Source organism: Pleurodeles waltl, chromosome 10, assembly GCF_031143425.1.
Source record: "Pleurodeles waltl isolate 20211129_DDA chromosome 10, aPleWal1.hap1.20221129, whole genome shotgun sequence".
NCBI lineage: Eukaryota > Metazoa > Chordata > Amphibia > Caudata > Salamandridae > Pleurodeles > Pleurodeles waltl.
In genome coordinates, this window is record NC_090449.1 from 508497763 (window position 1) to 508518025 (window position 20263).

Consider the following 20263-nt stretch of genomic DNA (forward strand, 5'->3'; position numbering starts at 1 on the left):
GGCCCTATTGGCTTCAAAAATCGGGGGTCTGCCTCCGAGTCGGTATGTACGCACAAGTCAGTCATGTGGAGTAAGTCTAGACAACAGCAAATAAAAGTCCCTTAACCACATTTGTGGCAAATATAAAAGCACTGCAAGTACTACAACACTGCAGGTACAGCTAGTAAGTACAGAGATTAAGGAAACGGCCAAGATGCAGCTGGTAAAAGAGCGAGATAAAGATGGGGGCGGGTGGGGCAATTACTTGTCCAACCAGTAAAAGTGTAAGGAAACGTATTACAGTCAGCCCCTGGCCCCAAGTATCATTGTATGAGTTGACCTCCCGATTAATCCAGTAATCCGGAACGAAGGGGTGTGCTTCTGTGTAACAGTGCAGGATACAGTCGGTGGTAAAGTACCATTTCATTTTGTGCTCACCTAATCAGGTTGTAGAACACAAGGATGACAGGAAAATCACAAGCCTGTCCCTTTAAGTGTGCTTGCTCGAGCGCTCACAGCACGTGACTGCTCCTTGACAGCATAAATGGAAGCCACTTTACAGCGCTTCTAGCTTTTGCTGCAACAGAATCCTGTAGAGCCGAATCGGAACATTCTGGGTTTAAGAGTAAGGTATTTGTGGCGTATTTGTATTAACTTACTTTGTTGGTGTCTGTGACAGGCGTGTTGGTTGCAATGAAATCGCTAGGTAGTTTACAGGCTGGTGGGTGGTAGAATAGTTAAGTTCGTGCCAAAGACAGCCTGCGTTTTTTGTTTTTTTATAAAGCTTGGATTTTGCAGTCCATACATAATAAAAAGTGAAACTTTCCAGTTTGTGACTTGGTTTTGCCTAATCCGAGCCACGAAATTATGCCACGGGTCGCGAACAATTAGTATTTATGTTACTGTTAAAAGTGAACGTGTACCGCATGGCGAACGGGCAAAGGGCAGAGTACTCGGGCACTGGCTCAGAGGGGTTCATTGTCTGGGTACAAAGGGCTGTTTTGTTTGCAGGGCACGGAGGTGGGTGTGCCTGAGTGAACCCTATCTGCATGGCGCCTAGCACCGGGTGCTGACCTGGATGGAGGGCGCTGTGTTTAGCAACAACTTACGAAACTTGCGATTTAAAAGCACCTGCAGAAGCCGGCTTTAGGGCGGTGCGACAGGTCCGGCCGCACCGGGTGCTGACCTTGATGGAGGGCGCTGTGTTTAGCAATAACTTACGAAACTTGCGATTTAAAAGCACCTGCAGAAAAGTTGCTTGAGCGTCTAGCCTTCAGGAAGCCATTAAAATGTAAAGAAAACTCTTGTGATTAATAAAGCTGCGTTTTGTCTAGTGGCAGTTTTGACCCACCATAAAGTAGTGCAGAGGGTTAATATGCCTGATGTAAAGAATAGAACTATGGGGCAGATTTATGAAAAGTGTTGCTGCACCTTGTGCAGCACCACTTTTTTGCGCCCAACCCCCCCTAACGCTATCATGTGTGCACCGTATTTAAAATGCGGTGCACCATGGTGGTAGACAGAGGTACTAGCGTCATAATTTTTTTATGCTAGTCCCGCGCTTTGGAGGATTAGCGTAAAAAATGTTGATGCTTATCCTGCAAAGCACCCAGAGGCCCATTGAAAACAATGGGAGCCTCCCTTTAATGCCTGCTCTTAGCAGGCGTTAAAAATGCTGATAAAAATGACGCAACGAAATCTCTTAGATTTCTTTGTGGCATTTTTTTCACCCCCCCTCTAGCGCTGGAACCGAGCTCTTGCATACATTGTGCCTGGCGCAGGCATAATGTGGCGCAAGGGGTTACAGTGTGGCGCAATGCAAATATGGCGCAGCATTTTTGCCCTTCCAACGCCACATTAGCGTAAAATAAATGAGCTAATGTGGTGTTGCAATGGCACTAGGCCCTTTTAAATCTGGGCCTATGTTTTATGTGGATAGCTGAGCGGATCAGCCAGCCATTACCAGCGCTTTAAAACACTGCAATGTATATGAGAGGCGCTATGGAGCGATGAAAGGCAGCTTTGCCCGGTGGTAGTGAGGGAATCTGAGGAGGTGGTCATGGGGTGGAAGCGCCTAAAAAGACTGTGACACAGGGCGCCACCAGTGCTAAAGCTGGCCCTGCTCAGAGGCCACAGTTGGCTGTTAGTGAATAGAATCCCCTAACAATCGCTTTTAAATTTACCTCAGTGGGCGCCCTTAGTTCCCTGGATTTCAATGTTCTCTGCGAGAAAGCACAGACAGAGGGGTATCTACCATTAACTGTTTGTTGGCTGAGTGATGTGAGATAGATATATGTATCCCTGACTTAACGAACAAATATTTATATTCTATATATATTTTCACTGAATAAAACAAAAGTTAAAGTAACTTTATTGTTAGGTGTGATAAAAGGATAAAAAAAAAAAAAAACTTAGACATTCACTGAAAAAACAGAAGGTTAAAGTGAAGTGAAGTTGTCAGTCACAACATTAACGTTTTGATCTAAAGTAACCATAGAAATTCACTAGTTAAAGCTAGCAGCACGAACTAGAACTTGCGCTCCTGCCATGCACTGCAAAAGACCTCACGTATCAATCAATAATCAATCAATAATATTTATAAAGCGTGCTACTCACCCGTGAGGGTCTCAAGGCGCTAGGGGAGGGAGTTACTGCTGCTCGAAGAGCCAGGTCTTGAGCTGCCTACGGAATGCGAGGTGGTCCTGGGTGGTCCTTAGGTTGGCGGGGAGGGAGTTCCAAGTCTTGGCTGCCAGGTAGGAGAAGGATTTCCCACCTGCCGTTGTGCGGCGGATGCGAGGGACGGCGGCGAGTGCGAGGTTGGTGGAGCGAAGTTGACGGGTGGGCGTGTAGAAACTGAGGCGACGGTTGAGGTATTCGGGTCCCTTGTTGTGGAGGGCTTTGTGTGCGTGGGTGCGGAGCCTGAAGGTGATCCTCTTGTTGACCGGTAGCCAGTGCAGGTGTCTCAGGTGGGCAGAGATGTGGCTGTTGCGGGGTATGTCGAGGATGAGGCGTTTTGTATTCGCTGAAGACGTTTCTGGAATTTTGTGGTGGTTCCTGCGTATAGGGTGTTTCCGTAGTCCAGGCGGCTTGTGACGAGGGCGTGGGTCACAGTTTGTCTGGTGTCGGCGAGGATCCAGCAGAAGATCTTTCGGAGCATGTGGAGAGTGAGGAAGCAGGAAGAGGATACGGCGTTGACTTGTTTGGTCATGGTGAGAAGTGGGTCCAGGATGAATCCGAGGTTGCGTGCGTGGTCTGAGGGGGTAGGTGTGGTGCCCAGGGCCGTGGGCCACCAAGAGTTGTCCCAGGCGGACGGGGTGTTTCCGAGTATGAGGACTTCCGTTTTGTCTGAGTTCAGTTTCAGACGGCTGAGTTTCATCCATTCTGCGACGTCTTTCATTCCGTCCTGCAGGTTGGTTTTGGCGATGGTAGGGTCCTTGGTGAGGGAAAGTATCAGCTGGGTGTCGTCGGCGTAGGAGATGATGTTGATGTTGTGTTTGCGTGCGATGTCGGCGAGGGGGCTCATGTAGACATTGAAGAGAGTCGGGCTGAGTGAGGATCCCTGTGGGACGCCGCAGATGATCTCGATGGGGTTCGAGCGGAACGGCGGGAGGTAGACTCTTTGGGAGCGGTTAGAGAGGAAAGAGGTGATCCAGTCCAGGGCCTGTCCTTGGATACCGGTGGAGCGGAGGCGGGATATTAGGGTTCGGTGGCAGACGGTGTCGAAGGCGGCCGAGAGGTCGAGGAGGATGAGGGCGGCTGTTTCTCCGTTGTCCATCAGAGTTCTGAGGTCATCGGTGACTGCGATGAGGGCGGTTTCAGTGCTGTCGTTGGCTCGGAATCCGGACTGGGAGGGGTCGAGTAGGTTGTTGTCTTCAAGGATTTGGGTCAGTTGCTTGTTGACGGTATGACATCACTCATGACATGTTTTATGACATCCCAAATTATCCCATAGATTATGTCATATGTGAGGTTATTAACAGTGCATGGCAGGGGCATAGGTTATAGTTAGTGCTGCTAACTATAACTGGTGAATTTCTGTGGATTTTTTTTTTTTTAGTTCAAAATGTTAATGTAAACACTGATCTCACATAACTATAATATTACTTTAACCTTTGGTCTTTTTCAGTGAATTTCTCAGGTTTTGTTGCTTGAAAAAAGTGGATCCTTTTCACACCTAACTTTTACATTACAGTAACCTTTGTTTTGTTCAGTGAATTTCTAGTTTTTTTTTAATCGTAAAGTTATGCCTAGTTGCCATATGTAAATGCAACTGCCCACTGCAAAAGGCGGTGTGCAGAACGGGGTTGGCTGCGGCGCTGCACCCCTCCGTGCCCCCTTCTCCCCCACTAATCAGCCAACACAAATCTGCACGCAACCGAAGGGGAGTTGGCTCTAGGGATCCCATCCCCCAAGGCAGTGTTTTTTTTTTTTCCTCCATATTTAAAGGGTAGGGGCAAACGGCTACACTCCCGGAGCCGACTTCAGCCTTGAGGAACCCATCCCCCAGGGCAAGCCACAATTTTTTGATGGAGTAGGGCATTTAGCCCCCCTCCCTTGGCTGATCTTGGCCCTGGGGACCCCAACCCCACCCCCCGGGGCCCAGTGCAATTTTGAAGGGGATGATGGGGCATTCACCCCCCCAGGCTGATTTCAGTCATGGGAACCCCATTTTCCGAGACCACTGACAGTTTTTATGGGGGACATGTGCACCCCCTCCCCAGGCCGACTTTGGCCCCGGGAACCCCATCCCCTGGGGCCTAGCAACAAATTCAATGGGGAGAGGGGCATGTGACCCCCCTCTCCAGGCCGATTTTGGCCCCAGGGCACCCATCTTCCCATGCACACGCAAGGAAACGTGGGTGACCACCCTGGGCCCCCACCACAATGTTGTTGGAGGTTACAAGAGGAGCCCCAAAGTCCCCAGAGCCACAGCCAGCTCCCCACATCCAGCGGGATCTAGCATTGCTCTCGTCGCCAGGGAGCAGCTAGTAATCCAGCTCACTGCAGGTGTGAGCAATATTTGGATCTGTCTGTCTGCTTTACTGTGGGCAGGGAAACAGATTTAAAGTCCACTCCCACGGGGCAAGAGCACTTCTTCCCCCCCCAGCTGGGAGCAGACTTGGGCCCTCATAATGACATTGGCGGTAAAAGCCGCTTACCGCCGTGCAGAAGACCGCCACCACACGGCCGCGGAATTCCGCCACAGCTATTATGACCCACAGTTCGGAATCCGCCAAAATCTAGACACCCACACAAGTCCGCCACACCAAAGGTCAGTGATAAACTGGCGAAAACAAAACCTCCACCGTCACGCCAACAAAAATACACCCACACTATCATGACCCACGAATCCACGTGGCGGTCATTCAACCGTGGTATTCCATTGGCGGTACACACCGCTGCGCTCAAAATACACACACATATACAAAACACAAACACATTGGACAATTCGAAATACACACACCTGATACAGATACACACACCACTCCCACACACTCAATACAATATAAAACACACACCCACATCACCCACAAACCCTTACGACCACAAATCACGAACGAAAGCCAGAGAGAGACACCACCAGCAACAACACGAGCATCCACAGGCACACAACACCATCACCCACATAACTTCCACGCACCTCACACAACACCCCACTACATATCAGCACACTTATCACCACCCCACGTTTCACTTACACCACTCAGGAGCTCAGGGTCATGGTGGAGGAAATCGTCCAGGTAGAGCGACAGCTATTCGGATCACAGGTGCGGCACACCTCTATAGCTAGGAAGATGGAGCTATGGCGAAGAATAGTGGACAGGGTCAACGCAGTGGGACAACACCCAAGAAATCGGGAGGACATTAGGAACAGGTGGAACGACCTAGGGGGGAAGGTGCGTTCCGTGGTCTCAAGACACTACCTGGCGGTTCAGCAGACTGGCGGCGGACCCCCACCTCCTCCCCCACAACTAACATCATCGGAGGAGCAGGTCTTGGTGATTCTGCATCCTGAGGGCCTCACAGGAGTTGGTGGAGGAATGGATTCTGGATTCTGGTAAGTCAAAGCTTTACTATTACATCCCCCACCCTACCTGCATGCTATCACGTACCCCCACCCTCGCCCTCACCCCCATCACTCCTACTCCTCACAAATGTCCCAACATCACAAACCACACATCCCAACACCAAACCCTGCATGCAACACCAAAGCATGGACACCCATCACTAAAGCATGCCCACTGCACATGCTCATACACCCCCCTAAACCATATACACACAAGGTCCCACACAGGAATGCTAGCACTGGGGTACATAGTCACCCACCCATTGCACACCTTGACACACACAGATGCAATAATCATGCCTTTATACCCCTGCAGGACCCCTACCCAACGTCACCGGACAGGAGGGTCCACACATGTCCACACCACCAACAGAAGAGGCCCACAGTGATGACAGCACCTCTGTCCAACTGGATCAAGATGACCAGCCCGGCCCATCGGGGACCTCGGGACTGTCGGTTCCCCACACCCAGTCACAGGCCACTACAGAGCTTCCCCCCTCTGGAAACACCAGCACAGCACCCACCCAGTGGGCCCATACCTCTGTCCCCAGGACACGTCAATCAGCAGTGTATCCACCACTACAGGGAACCCAGGCTAACCCACCACCCCAACAACAGGGACCTGGGGGCAGTGGTAGTGGGCACACGGTCCAGGGGACGGAGGCCCAGGAACACAGGGGAACTGGGAGGGCTGCTGTGTGACAGAGGGCGGACAGGACCAGGGAACCCACTCTCCACGAGGCCCTCTCCTCCATCATGGGAGCCTACCACCACTCCCAGGAGACGATGGCAACGGTACTGGCCAAGTTTCAGGAGACCCAGGGCCTGCAGGAGGAACAGTATATGGGCTTCAGGGAGGAACTCAGCCATCAATTCCACCCTGGGCACCATCGTAGGGGTGCTGAAGGAAGTACTCATTACCAGGAGGGACACTGTGGCACTGCAAGGGGCCCCTGACACTAGCCTGGACGATGAACTGCCCACCACCTCTGCTGGCGCTAGTGGACAGGAGTCACCGCCACAGGACCATCACACCAGCACCCCACCCCCTGCAGAGGGAGAACCACCTCGCAAACGGTCCCTGAGATCCAGGAACAAGACAGAGAACGATGCCAGACCCCGCCAAGAAATGAGACCATCCTGATTGTCATCCTACTGTCCCACTTCGTCACCCTGTCCATACTTAAACTGCCCCAGCTCCACTTCCTATGCCCATTTGGGCAATGTACCTGTGAGACTAATTGACTGGACACTGCCATGGACATTCCTCCGCCATCACCCCTCACCATTTTGCTACCCCCTCCAATTTTGAGAACTAAAACACCCTTAAAGCGCAAAACAATCTGGAGTTTGTCTGTGATTTCGGAATACTGTATTAGCAATAACTGTGGAAAAAAGCTCTTTCATTTTGTAAAGTAATGGCTCCCTGTTGCAGTTACCCCCCACTTTTTGCCTTATACTGATGCTGACTTGACTGAGAAGTGTGCTGGGACCCTGCTAACCAGGCCCCAGCACCAGTGTTCTTTCACCTAAAATGTACCATTGTCTCCACAATTGGCACAACCCTGGCACCCAGGTAAGTCCCTTGTAACTGGTACCCCTGGTACCAAGGGCCCTGATGCCAGGGAAGGTCTCTAAGGGCTGCAGCATATCTTATGCCACCCTGGGGACCCCTCACTCAGCACAGACACACTGCTTGTCAGCTTGTGTGTGCTAGTGAGGACAAAACGAGTAAGTCGACATGGCACTCCCCTCAGGGTGCCATGCCAACCTCACAATGCCTGTGGCATAGGTAAGTCACCCCTCTAGCAGGCCTTACAGCCCTAAGGCAGGGTGCACTATACCACAGGTGAGGGCATATGTGCATGAGCACTATGCCCCTACAGTGTCTAAGCAAAACCTTAGACATTGTAAGTGCACGGTAGCCATAAGAGTATATGGGCTGGGAGTCTGTCAAAAACGAACTCCACAGCTCCATAATGGCTACACTGAATACTGGGAAGTTTAGTATCAAACTTCTCAGAATAATAAACCCACACTGATGCCAGTGTTGGATTTATTAAAAAATGCACACAGAGGGCATCTTAGAGATGCCCCCTGTATTTTACCCAATTGTTCAGTGCAGGACTGACTGGTCTGTGCCAGCCTGCTGCTGAGAGACGAGTTTCTGACCTCATGCGGTGAGAGCCTTTGTGCTCTCTGACGACAGAAACAAAGCCTGCTCTGGGTGGAGGTGCTTCACACCTCCCCCCTGCAGGAACTGTAACACCTAGCAGTGAGCTTCAAAGGCTCAAGCTTCGTGTTACAATGCCCCAGGGCACTCCAGCTAGTGGAGATGCCCGCCCCCTGGACACAGCCCCCACTTTTGGCGGCAAGTCCAGGAGAAATAATGAGAATAACAAGGAGGAGTCACTGGCCAGTCAGGACAGCCCCTAAGGTGTCCTGAGCTGAAGTGACTCTAACTTTTAGAAATCCTCCATCTTGCAGATGGAGGATTCCCCCAATAGGGATAGGAATGTGACCCCCTCCCCTTGGGAGGAGGCACAAAGAGGGTGTACCCACCCTCAGGGCTAGTAGCCATTGGCTACTAACCCCCCAGACCTAAACACACCCTTAAATTTAGTATTTAAGGGCTTCCCTGAACCTAAGAATTTAGATTCCTGAAACTACAAGAAGAAGAGGACTGCTGAGCTGAAAAACCCCTGCAGAATAAGAACAGAAGACACCAACTGCTTTGGCCCCAGTCCTACCGGCCTGTCTCCTGCCTTCCAAAGAAACCTGCTCCAGCGACGCTTTCCAAAGGACCAGCGACCTCTGAATCCTCAGAGGACTGCCCTGCTTCAAGAAAGACAAGAAACTCCCGAGGACAGCGGCCCTGCTCCAAAAAGACTGCAACTTTGTTTCAAAGGAGCAGATTTAAAGACCCCTGCAACTCCCCGCAAGGAGCGTGAGACTTGCAACACTGCACCCGGCGACCCCGACTCGACTGGTGGAGAACCAACATCTCAGGGAGGACCCTCCGGCGACTCCAAGACCGTGAGTAACCAAAGTTGTCCCCCCAGAGCCCCCACAGCGACGCCTGCAGAGGGAATCCCGAGTCTCCCCCTGACCGCGACTGCCTGAACCTAAAGTCCCGACGGCTGGAAAAGACCCTGCACCCGCAGCCCCCAGCACCTGAAGGAACGGAACTTCTGTGCAGGAGTGACCCCCAGGAGGCCCTCTCCCTTGCCCAGGTGGTGGCTACCCTGAGGAGCCCCCCCCTTGCCTGCCTGCACCGCTGAAGAGACCCCTTGGTCTCCCATTGAAACCTACAGAGAACCCGACGCTTGTTTACACACTGCACCCGGCCGCCCCCGCGCTGCTGAGGGTGTACTTTTTGTGCTGACTTGTGTCCCCCCCGGTGCCCTACAAAACCCCCCTGGTCTGCCCTCCGAAGACGTGGGTACTTACCTGCTGGCAGACCGGAACCGGGGCACCCCCTTCTCTCCATTGAAGCCTATGTGTTTTGGGCACCTCTTTGACCTCTGCACCTGACCGGCCCTGAGCTGCTGGTGTGGTAACTTTGGGGTTGCTCTGAACCCCCAACGGTGGGCTACCTTGGACCCAAACCTGAGACTTGTAAGTGATTTACTTACCTGCTAAAACTAACAATAACTTACCTCCCCCAGGAACTGTGAAAATTGCACTGTGTCCACTTTTAAAACCGCTATTTGTGTCTTATGTGAAAAGTATATATGCTACTGTAATTATTCAAAGTTCCTAAAGTACTTACCTGCAATACCTTTCAAATGAGATATTACATGTAGAATTTGAACCTGTGGTTCTTAAAATAAACTAAGAAAATATATTTTTCTATAACAAAACCTATTGGCTGGATTTGTCTCTGAGTGTGTGTTCCTCATTTATTGCCTGTGTGTATGTACAACAAATGCTTAACACTACTCCTTTGATAAGCCTACTGCTCGACCACACTACCACAAAATAGAGCATTAGTATTATCTCTTTTTGCCACTATCTTACCTCTAAGGGGAACCCTTGGACATACAGAGCCAACTTCCTACACATTTGTAATGTCAACATACCTATGTCACACAGCTCTAGTCCATGAGGAATCAAAGCAGATGTCACACTGTGGGATCCAGATCTGTGAAATCGTAAGGGAAAGTGACAACTCAGTGACCATACACTGGGTGAAAACGACAAACAGTAGAGAGGCAGTAGTGTTTAAGTACATGTAGTAGGCAGGTTTGTATCCTTACCTATGTTTCACTGGAAATATTGCTGGATCACTGAGTCCCTGTTGTCCATGTCTTCTTCCTCTGCTTCCTCGTCTTCACTGTCCACAGGCTCCACAGCTGCAACTGGCAGCTGGACCATCCTCCTGCAGAAAGGGCACCTGTCGTCGCAAAGCCAAGTTGTGAAGCATACAGCAGGCCACGATGATCTGGCACACCTTCTTTGGTGAGTAGAATAGGGATCCACCTGTCATATGGAGGCACCTGAACCTGGTCTTCAGGAGGCCGAAGGTCCGCTTGATCACCCTCCTAGTTCGCCCATGGGCCTCATTGTAGCGTTCCTCTGCCCTTGTCCTGGGATTCCTCACTGGGGTCAGTAGCCATGACAGGTTGGGGTAACCAGAGTCACCTACAAATGGCGAGGGACAACTGTTAGACACACACTAACCTGGAGGGATATCCCCAGACCCAGACAACCATTCCCACTGACTTGCTTCCAGGTGCTCAACTAATAGCCACACATGGTGCCTCTGGGGTTGACCCATCACATAAGGGATGCTGCTATTCCGCAGGATGTAAGCGTCATGCACTGAGCCAGGGAACATGGCATTCACATGGGAGATGTACTGGTCTGCCAAACATACCATCTGTACATTAATCGAATGATAACTCTTCCGGTTTCTGTACACCTGTTCACTCCTGTGGGGGGGGGACCAAAGCCACATGGGTCCCATCAGTGGCACTTATGATGTTGGGGATATGTCCCAGGGCATAGAAATCCCCTTTCACTGTAGACAAATCCTCCACCTGAGGGAACACGATGTAGCACTGCACGTGTTTCAGCAGGGCAGACAACACTCTGGACAACACGTCGGAAAACATAGGCTGAGACATCCCTGATTCTATGGCCACTGTTGTTTAAAATGACCCACTTGCAAGGAAATGGAGCACTGACAGCACCTGCACTTGAGGGGGGATTCCTGTGGGATGGCGGATAGCTGACATCAGGTCTGGCTCCAATTGGGTACACAGTTCCTGGATTGTGGCACGGTCAAGCCTGTATGTGATTATAACATGTCTTTCCTCCATTGTCGACAGGTCCACCAACGGTCGGTACACCGGAGGATGCCGCCATCTCCTCACATGTCCCAGCGGACGGTGCCTATGAAGGACAACAGTGAGCACAGAGTCAAACAACTCAAAGGTACGTACCCACAGCTTACACAGAACACCATTCATACTCAAAAAGTGGCCTGCATGTGTGTTGAGTTTAGGCCTAGGTATGTGTGATGCAGTTGAAAATGAAGCCATGTGGGCCCCTGAAATGGGACAATGGGCTGTGAGGCAACTGCGCTGGCGTTGTACACCGTCGTGGTAGGCGGTCGAAGACCGCGGCGCAATGCTGCATTGGTTAGCATTGGACCCTATGGGTCGCAGGAGCCAATGACGATTACGCCGATGGTGACGGTACGCGCCGCCGCAGACGTGACCGCCATTTTCTATCTGTTCAATCACTCGATACCTGATCTTCGACAGGAGAGGACCTACACTGCAAGTGCTGCTGTGACCTCGGTCTGGAAGAGACAATGGCTCGAGTGTCTGGGGAAAGGGACCCTGCCTTCACATCGGAGTTGGAGAAACTCGTGGACGGGGTCCTCCCCCAGTACACGCTACTCTACGGTCCTCCAGACAAACAGGTAAGTACACTGGGAGCATGATATATGGGCTATGCCTGTGTGGAGAGGGGTGGATGTAAGAAGGAAGGGGGGAGAGTGCAGCGTGCATGAAACGACGGTGAGTGCATGTGCCACATGGCAAGGGTAGGGATGGGGGCCAATCACTTTGACGGTGCAGTTGGTAATAACTTTCTCTTTCCCCTGTACAAATCATGTAGGTCAGCTCCCACCAGAAAAAACATATTTGGCGTGCCATCGCCAAGGACATCTGGACCCTGGGGGTCTACCACAGACGGAGCACCCACTGCCGTAAAAGATGGGAGGACATTCACAGCTGGAGCAAGAAGATGGCGGAGGCTCAGCTGGGGATGGCCTCCCAACGTGGGAGGGGTGCCCGTCGCACCATGACCCCCCTGATGTTCAGGATCCTGGCGGTGGCGTACCCGGAGTTGGATGGGCGCTTGAGGGCATCACAGCAGACACAAGGGGTTGAGTACACTCGCATGCTGCTGACTTTACGCACAGTGGAGGGGTCTGGGTGGGGGAGGTGGGCTGTGGGTTTCCTTAGGCCAGGGCGAGTTCCGTAGGCAAGGTCCCTCCGTAAGGCAGGCCATGTGGCACCCCACCCCACCTCTGTAGAGTGACAACTACACCTAGTCATGCCCCTGTGTCATCTATGTGTGCAGATTTCATCCATAGCCGTGTAGGCCATTTCCCAGGAATTGAACAGTGGAGCCCAAGAGCGCGGCGTAGTGCAGGGGGCTTCTGTGTCTGTCGTGTCCGCTAACGGTAGCGGTAATGCATGCACTCAACATGTCTTTCTTGTGTCGTCCCCCCCCCTGTTTGTTGTCTCCCTGTTCTTGTGTGCATTAGCATCATCAGACGGAGGAGCAGTGGCACCGGAGCACCAGGGGGCTGCATCCCACATGGCCATGGAGGGCCACACTACGGAATCGGACTTCACCAGTGGGACGGAGGGCGAGGGGAGCTCCACGGTGGGGACAGGAGCTGACACCAGTGACACGGACTCGTCCTCTGATGGGAGCTCCCTTGTGGTGACGGCAACATCTGTGCCTCCCTCATCTATAGGTACAGCCGCCACCCCCCCTTCCAGCACTGCCCTCCCAGCAGCCCCTCAGCCTTCGCCCTGTGCCCGCTCACCCGGGAGGGTGGACATCACCTTCGCCCCAGGCACCTCAGGATCTGCCCCAGTCACCCCTGCTGCCCTCAGTGAGGAGGCCATTGACCTCCTCCGGTCCCTCACTGTTGGGCAGTCTACCATTTTGAATGCCATCCAGGGTGTAGAAAGGGAGTTGCAACAAACAAATGCATTCCTGGAGGGCATTCATTCTGGTCAGGCGGCCCTTCAGCGAGCTTTTCAGACTCTGGCCTCAGCACTGATGGCAGCTATTGTCCCTGTGTCTAGCCTCCCCCCTCCAACTTCCTCCACCCCAACCCAATCCCCTGTACCTCAGCCTATCCCAAGCACACCTACAGACCAGCATGTACACATGTCAACACACAAGGGAAGCTCAGGCAAACATAAGCACCACACATCCCACAGGCACTCACGCAAGCATCACACTCATGCAGACATGCCAACATCCACTGCCTCCACTGTTTCCCCCTCCTCCTCGTCTCCCTCCTCCCTCCCAGTCTCATCTACACTCACACCTGCATGCACTACCTCTACAGCCACTACGTCCCTCTCCAGCACACCCACCACCATACCCCGCTCATGTGCAGTCACCACCCCCACTACCATTCACACATCCCCTGTGTCCTCTCCCAGTGTGTCTGTTACGCCCCCTCCGAAGATACACAAACGCAGGCAAACACCCACCCAACAGCCATCCACCTCACGACAGCCTCCAGCGCATGCACCTTCACCCAAAGTCAGCAAACTAACACCTCCTACAACCACAACCTCTTCCTCCACTCCCAAACCCACTCCAGCTACCCGTCCCAGTGTGTCAAAAAAACTTTTCCTGTCCAACCTTGACCTCTTTCCCACACCTCCCCCTCCCTGTCCGTCTCATAGGTCCAGAACTAGCACCTCAGCCACAACATCTCCGGGGCCAGTGGTGCCTGTAGTTACCGGAATCTGGAGTGCACCGGCCACCAGGGCAGCCAGTGTGGCACGGAGCCACAGCACAGACAGTCCCCCACCTGTGAAGCATCAGAAGTTGGCTAGTGCCCGGCGGGAGAGGGGGAAGACTCCAGCCACCAAAGCCGCTCCCAGGGGTCTCGGTGGGAGTGTGGAGTCAGCTGTGACACCTTCCAAGGTGGGGAAGAGCCACAAGAAACCCGGCAAGTCTGGGAAGAGCAGCACAGCCGAGAAGACAGCCATCATCCCCGCTGCCCAGGAGGCCACCGCCAGCACAAGCCCCGCTGGGCCATGAAGGACCGTCAGCAAAAGCCACGCTGGGCCATGACGGTCCCTGCAATTGAGACCGCCGTCTCAAGCACCGCTGAACAGGGCACCGCCGTCTCAAGCACCGCTGAACAGGGCACCGCCGTCTCAAGCACCGCTGAACAGGGCACCGCCGTCTCAAGCACCGCTGAACAGGGCACTGCCGTCTCAAGCACCGCTGAACAGGGCACCGCCGCCTCAAGCACCTCTGGCCCATGAGCGCCAAGGGCACGGACGCTACCGAGTCCCTCACGGGGAGAATGAAGCACTCTGGGCACCATGCCCCCTCCAGAACCAGTGGAGAATCACATCCACTACCTCTGTCCTTGGCAGGATGAAGCACTCTGGGCACAAGGCCCCCTCCAGAACCAGTGGAGAAAGGCATCCACTACCTCAGTCCTTGGCAGGAAGAAGCACTCTGGGCACAAGGCTTCCTCCAGAACCAGTGGAGATATACATCCACTGCCTCTGTCCTTGGCAGTATGAAGCACTCTGGGCACAAAGCCCCCTCTAGAACCATTGGAGAATCACATCCACTACCTCTGTCCTTGGCACGATGAAGCACTCTGGGCACAAGGCCCCCTCTAGAACCAGTGGAGAGATACATCCACTACCTCAGTCCTTGGCAGGGTGAAGCACTCTGGGCACAAAGCCCCCTCCAGAACCAGTGGAGAAAGGCATCCACTACCTCTGTCCTTGGCAGGATGAAGCACTCTGGGCACAAGGCCCCCTCCAGAACCAGTGGAAAGATACATCCACTAACTCAGTCCTTGGCATGATGAAGCACTCTGGGCACCATGTCCCCTCCAGAACCAGTGGAGACTGTTATCCACTTGAGAGACTGTGGCTTTGCACTCCCCAGGATGGAACGGTGGGCAAGCCACCCACTGTAGAGACTTGAGAGACTGTGGCTTTGCACTCTTCAGGATGGAACAGTGGGCAAGCCACCCACTGTAGACACTTGAGAGACTGTGGCTTTGCACTCCCCAGGACTGAACAGTGGGCAAGCCACCCACTGTAGAGGCTTGAGAGACTGTGGCTTTGCACTCCCCAGGATATGGCAGTGGGTAACCCACCCACTGTAGAGACTTGAGAGACTATGGCTTTGCACTCCCCAGGATTGAACAGTGGGCATGTGGCCCCCTTGTGGATATTTGGCGTCGTGCACTCAACCGGCTGAGGTGCCCCCCCTTTCCCTCCCCCTGAGGTGCCTGTTTAGTTGCTCTCTGATGCCTCTGCAGTGTTCTCTCCGTCATGGTCGGGGATCTTGTGTGGGCCTCGCCCATACCGTGTGGACTCAGTGTTCCACGGACTTAATTGGAGCACTACCTGGACTACTATGCTTAGTATATATTTTGTAAATTGTGTATATATATATATTTCTGCCTACTTGATTTTAATATATTACAATGGTTACACTCATTTTCTATTGTCTTTGCATTCTTCCGGAAGGGTTTGGGGGGTGTAACTGTGATGTATTAATATGCATTAGTGTGTGTGTGTTGTAGTGGGTGAGGGTGGGGGTGTTGCGTTTTGCATGTGTGTGTCCCTGTTTTTCCCTCCCCCCTCCCCTGTGTCGTAGGTGCAGTACTCACCGTGGTCTTCGCCGCCGGAGTTCGTGCTCCTGGTAGAGGAGCAGGAAGACTATCGCAGGTAGAATTTGGAGTTCCGGGTCCATGGTGTCCTCGTTCCTCGTGGGGTGTGTAGAGGTGAGCGCTTTCCCTTCGGAATTCCTGTTTCCGCCGTGTTTTTATCCGCAGTGAATCCGCCCCGGAAAAGGTGGCGGATTGGCCTGTCATAATAGTGTGGGTGGTACATTGTCTCCCGCCTGTCTGTTGGCGGTGACCGCTGCGCTGTTTGCTTGTACCGCTGTGGCGGTCTGAGTGTTAAAGTGGCTGTCTTTGTTGGCGGTTTCCGCCACGGTCATAATTGCAAATTGTTTACCGCCGGCCTGTTGGCGGTCTTACCCCCGCTTTAACACCGTCCGCCAGGGTTGTAATGACCACCTTGGTGTTTTCTCCCGCTTGACAGATTTAAAAATGCTCTACCAAGCGAGAGCAAGCACAGGTTTTCCTGCCCATGCTGGTGTGAGCAGAGAAACTGCTATGTCTGGGGGGTGGGCCCGCAGGGACTTAGCCTGTGAGCTGGCTCTGTGGGATGGGGTCCCCACAGCTATTAATGGCTCAGAGAGGGGTTGTGTGGCCCCTCTCCCTTAAAGGAATCAACCCCGGGGTGGGCTTCCAGGGGCAGTCTTGGGCTCTGGGAGAGGGGCCGCCTGGCCCCCTCCACATATTGTGCATTTTCATCTCCTGGTGTGGGCTCCCCACAGGCCTTTTGGCTTTGGAAGGGGGCCCGTCCTGACTCCCTCCCTATAAAATTGAATATCGGCCCTGGGGGTGGGTCCACTAGGACCTCTCGTGGAGAGGGGCCGCCTGGCCCTCTCCCCCATAAAAATAAATGTCTGCCATGGGGTGAGCTCTCTGGGGTCTCTGCAGGCATGGGAAGGAAGGTTGTGCAGCCCCCTTAACATGAATAATATTGGCCCCAAAGGTCGGCTCTGCAGGGCTTATAATGAATAAATGCGGCCCAGCCACCCTTTTGCTTTTTATTTTTGCTTTTTTTAATTTTCCTGGACCTGCAATAGTCTGAGGAAAAGCAGCATGTTTTACAATTTATTTCTTGCTCTTTTTTTGGCACGGAGGTCCCTCTGGGTCCCCCACCCTCTTAAGAACTAGGGGGTCATGTTATCCCTACCCTGCCTAAATATATAGATATAGATATAGAGCTTCAGGATATGGGTCCTATAATGGCTGCCAGCAACACTTTTCTCATGTTGCCAGCAGCTTGTCAGAACGTGCGCTCACTGGAGTCTCACTCCTGCAGGAGCGACATGGCCCAAGGGAAGTAAAGCCCCCTGGGCCAATCAGAACCCTCTATTTTTGTAAATTGGTGCTCCCCTGAGAGTCTCAGACTCTCTGAAGCCCAACTGCCAAAATATACATTTTTATTACTATACAAAACTGCTGAACGAATTTACATCACAAAAAGCACAGTCTGCAGACTCCATTTTTTTGTATTCTGCTAGTGCACGATTCTGACACAGAAACTCCACACATTTGTGATGCAAATGGGGATGCGGACAGTCCTTTGTATCTCAAATTGCATCTGTTTTGAGGGTTTGACAGAGGGAACAACACACAAATGCACTGCGGCAATCCTTTATGTATTTATAGGAAGTATGACAGAATTTTATTGCATTGAATGCAGAATGATCATTCTGAAATGCCCCTGATGCCTATTGCCCAATTCGAGATACGGCTTTTATCATTACTGTATCCAAATTTTATGATTTTGAGGACGTTAAAAATATGAACGACTCAGTTGGTCCTGCCAGTATTTAAACCAGTGAGGAACAGGACACACATCTCGGAAAGATAAACCGCAGGCTGCCATCTAGGATGGTATTCCAACAAAATATTGTGTGAAAATATCATGGTTTACTAAGATCTTGTCAAAAGTATTGTGGAACCAGAAGGTAAGATTAAGCAGTGAAAGTATTTAATAGCTTTTCCCTATATATAGTTGAGTATAACTTACTTTTATTTAATATTGTTGTATACATTTTTGTTTTTTAATTAGTTTAATAAATATAATTTCTATCAGTGTCTTACGTTATTAGTGTTATAATGGTATTTGGGTTTCATTTGCTTTAGTATTGTTTGTAAGTTTTTATATGAAATTTAATCAGACATTTATTTGTAGTAGGTTGTTGGGTTTGTAGGGATTGAGGGTGCAAAGCTTTTTTTTAATGTCAATTATTGTTTATAATTCATAACACATTTTTATGTAGTTTAATTTTTAAGTGCTAATTATATCAATGAATATATTGGTTAATTGTTACTTTCATTATTTGTTAATAAAAAATAAAAACAACTTTTATTTCCACAGGATTAATGCATACATCGTCATTCAAGTATATAAAAAGTCCATAAGTATACATGAGCAACATATTGACTAAATTTTCCAAAGTCAAAATTACTTCTTACAAAGAACTGCGAGTATATGAGATGCATGAGGTGTAGATGGGAGAGCCCCAGGTCTTAGTCTATGAGGGGAGCAAGTATTGTGCTCCTGTTATGAGTGATGGGATTGGGGATAAGTAATGAGTCCTGTTTACCCATCTGAAGAGTTGGTCTCTGGGATTGAGGACAATCTGTCCATTCTTGAACGTTAAAGGATGTGCAGTCTGCTGGTGGAGGCCTCTACTATACCTCTTGCACGTCTTTACATTGATTTGGAATATAGCCCATGTTTTCTCGAATTTGTATGGAGTGCTGTATATTAATGCTGTGACTTTAATTTGTGTCTGGCTTGTTTCCAAAATGAACTGACAATAGCCGATGAATTATGAGTTTACCAGATGGTGTTGTCAGTGGGTATACTGAATTTTACCCAGGACCTCTAGCAAAGGGATAAGGGATCCATTGTGTGTATCACTTTCATAATCGCTTCCACCTTCGGTATTATCTTCTCCCAGTAGGTACGAGCCATGGGTCATTTCAACCACTTTTGTACTGAATCCCCTCTTTCAGCACATCCTCTCCAACTGAGGTCGGATGCACCCATGATTGCCTTCAGTCTAATGGGCATGAGATATCTTCTGATTAGAAGATCATATGTTTTTTCTCTGATTCACGCAAATACATGCATTTGCTGCCCTTATTCATATCCGTCCCCATGTTTATTCTGATTTTTCTCGGCCTTTGTCCCTATTCTATGCAGAGGTGTAAGTGGGGGTGTGGGACCGTCATATATGATTGATTAAATGCTATATATAGTAGTGAAGGTCCTGTTTTCTTTGTTTTTATTATGGAACAGCTGCTCCATTGGGTCTTGTCTATAAGTACTTCAGCTGGAATTTCTCTATCCATCATCCAATACAGAGCTTGGGTTAGTCTATATTCGTTATGTGATTGGAGATGGAATTTTTCAATGCAAGTTGATGTATCAGCTAGTATCACTTCCATATAGAAGTCTAAGTTGTGGTGGGTTCCTGTCATTCAGTGGAATAAATCTAGATCCAGCAGGCCTGCTAGAAACCCTGGGTTGTGAGTAACCAGGTCATGAGGGATGGGATTGAGGGCAGGCCATGGATACAGGTTGTCATTTACCAGTAGTCTAAGAGTACTGCTGTTGAGTGGGAGTATGGTGTTCGGGTTGGGTCTGTTCTTGCATGGTAGCCATAGTATGTTGGTCAGCGAGGTCTTAATATAGTGTTGTTTCACTCATGCAATGAGTGAAGCATGGGGGATCCGATTCCACTCTAATGCTGGATGCCATAAGAGCTGCCTGCAACGTTGGGTATCCCCCCCAGGCCTCAAAAGCAGGGAGCTTCTGTTGGATTTTGTTTAATTGCTGGGAGTCAGTTTTGGAGTGGAAGAGCTTGAAGGACGTTTAGAAGTCTGGAAAGAAAGATCCTTTACACTGGTGACCCTCCCTACCCATGATATTTCCTAGTTCTCCCATTGGTTTATGTCTTTAACTAGCACATCCAATAGCGGTGGGATGTTGGCTTCATAGATGCATTCCACTTTATTTGCTAGGGTGATTCCTAAGTATGGAAGTGAGTGCTCCTTCTGGCAGAATCGCTCCCTCTGTAGAATCATCTTTAAGAGGCCTTTGGGGTCTGAGATGCCCAGTGCAGACGATTTACTGTAGTTTATCCTGAATACTGAGACTGTCTCAAATTGTTCCAGTTCTCGAGCAAACACTGGGATGGAAGTTTCAGAAAGCAGAGCACATAGTTGGTGAATAAGGCCAACTTGAGGTCTTTCCAGCCCAACCGAAGACCCTGGATTTCATGGTTGCCTTTTATTTTTTGTATTAAGGGTTC

At 50.8% G+C, this 20263-nt stretch overlaps 1 protein-coding gene across 2 annotated transcripts in view; it reads left to right on the forward strand.

Annotated features, from left to right (window-relative positions):
* Positions 1-493: 493 nt before the first annotated feature.
* The window catches only part of LOC138261681 (D-serine dehydratase-like), a 496726-nt gene continuing 476956 nt past the window's right edge, over positions 494-20263 (forward strand). Inside the window, exon 1 of one of the 2 annotated variants that reach the window (XM_069210927.1) lies at positions 494-609. The gene's annotated coding sequence lies outside the window, so the exon portion shown is untranslated. The remainder of the gene's footprint in view (positions 610-20263) is intronic. The other variant, XM_069210928.1, reaches the window with a different exon arrangement.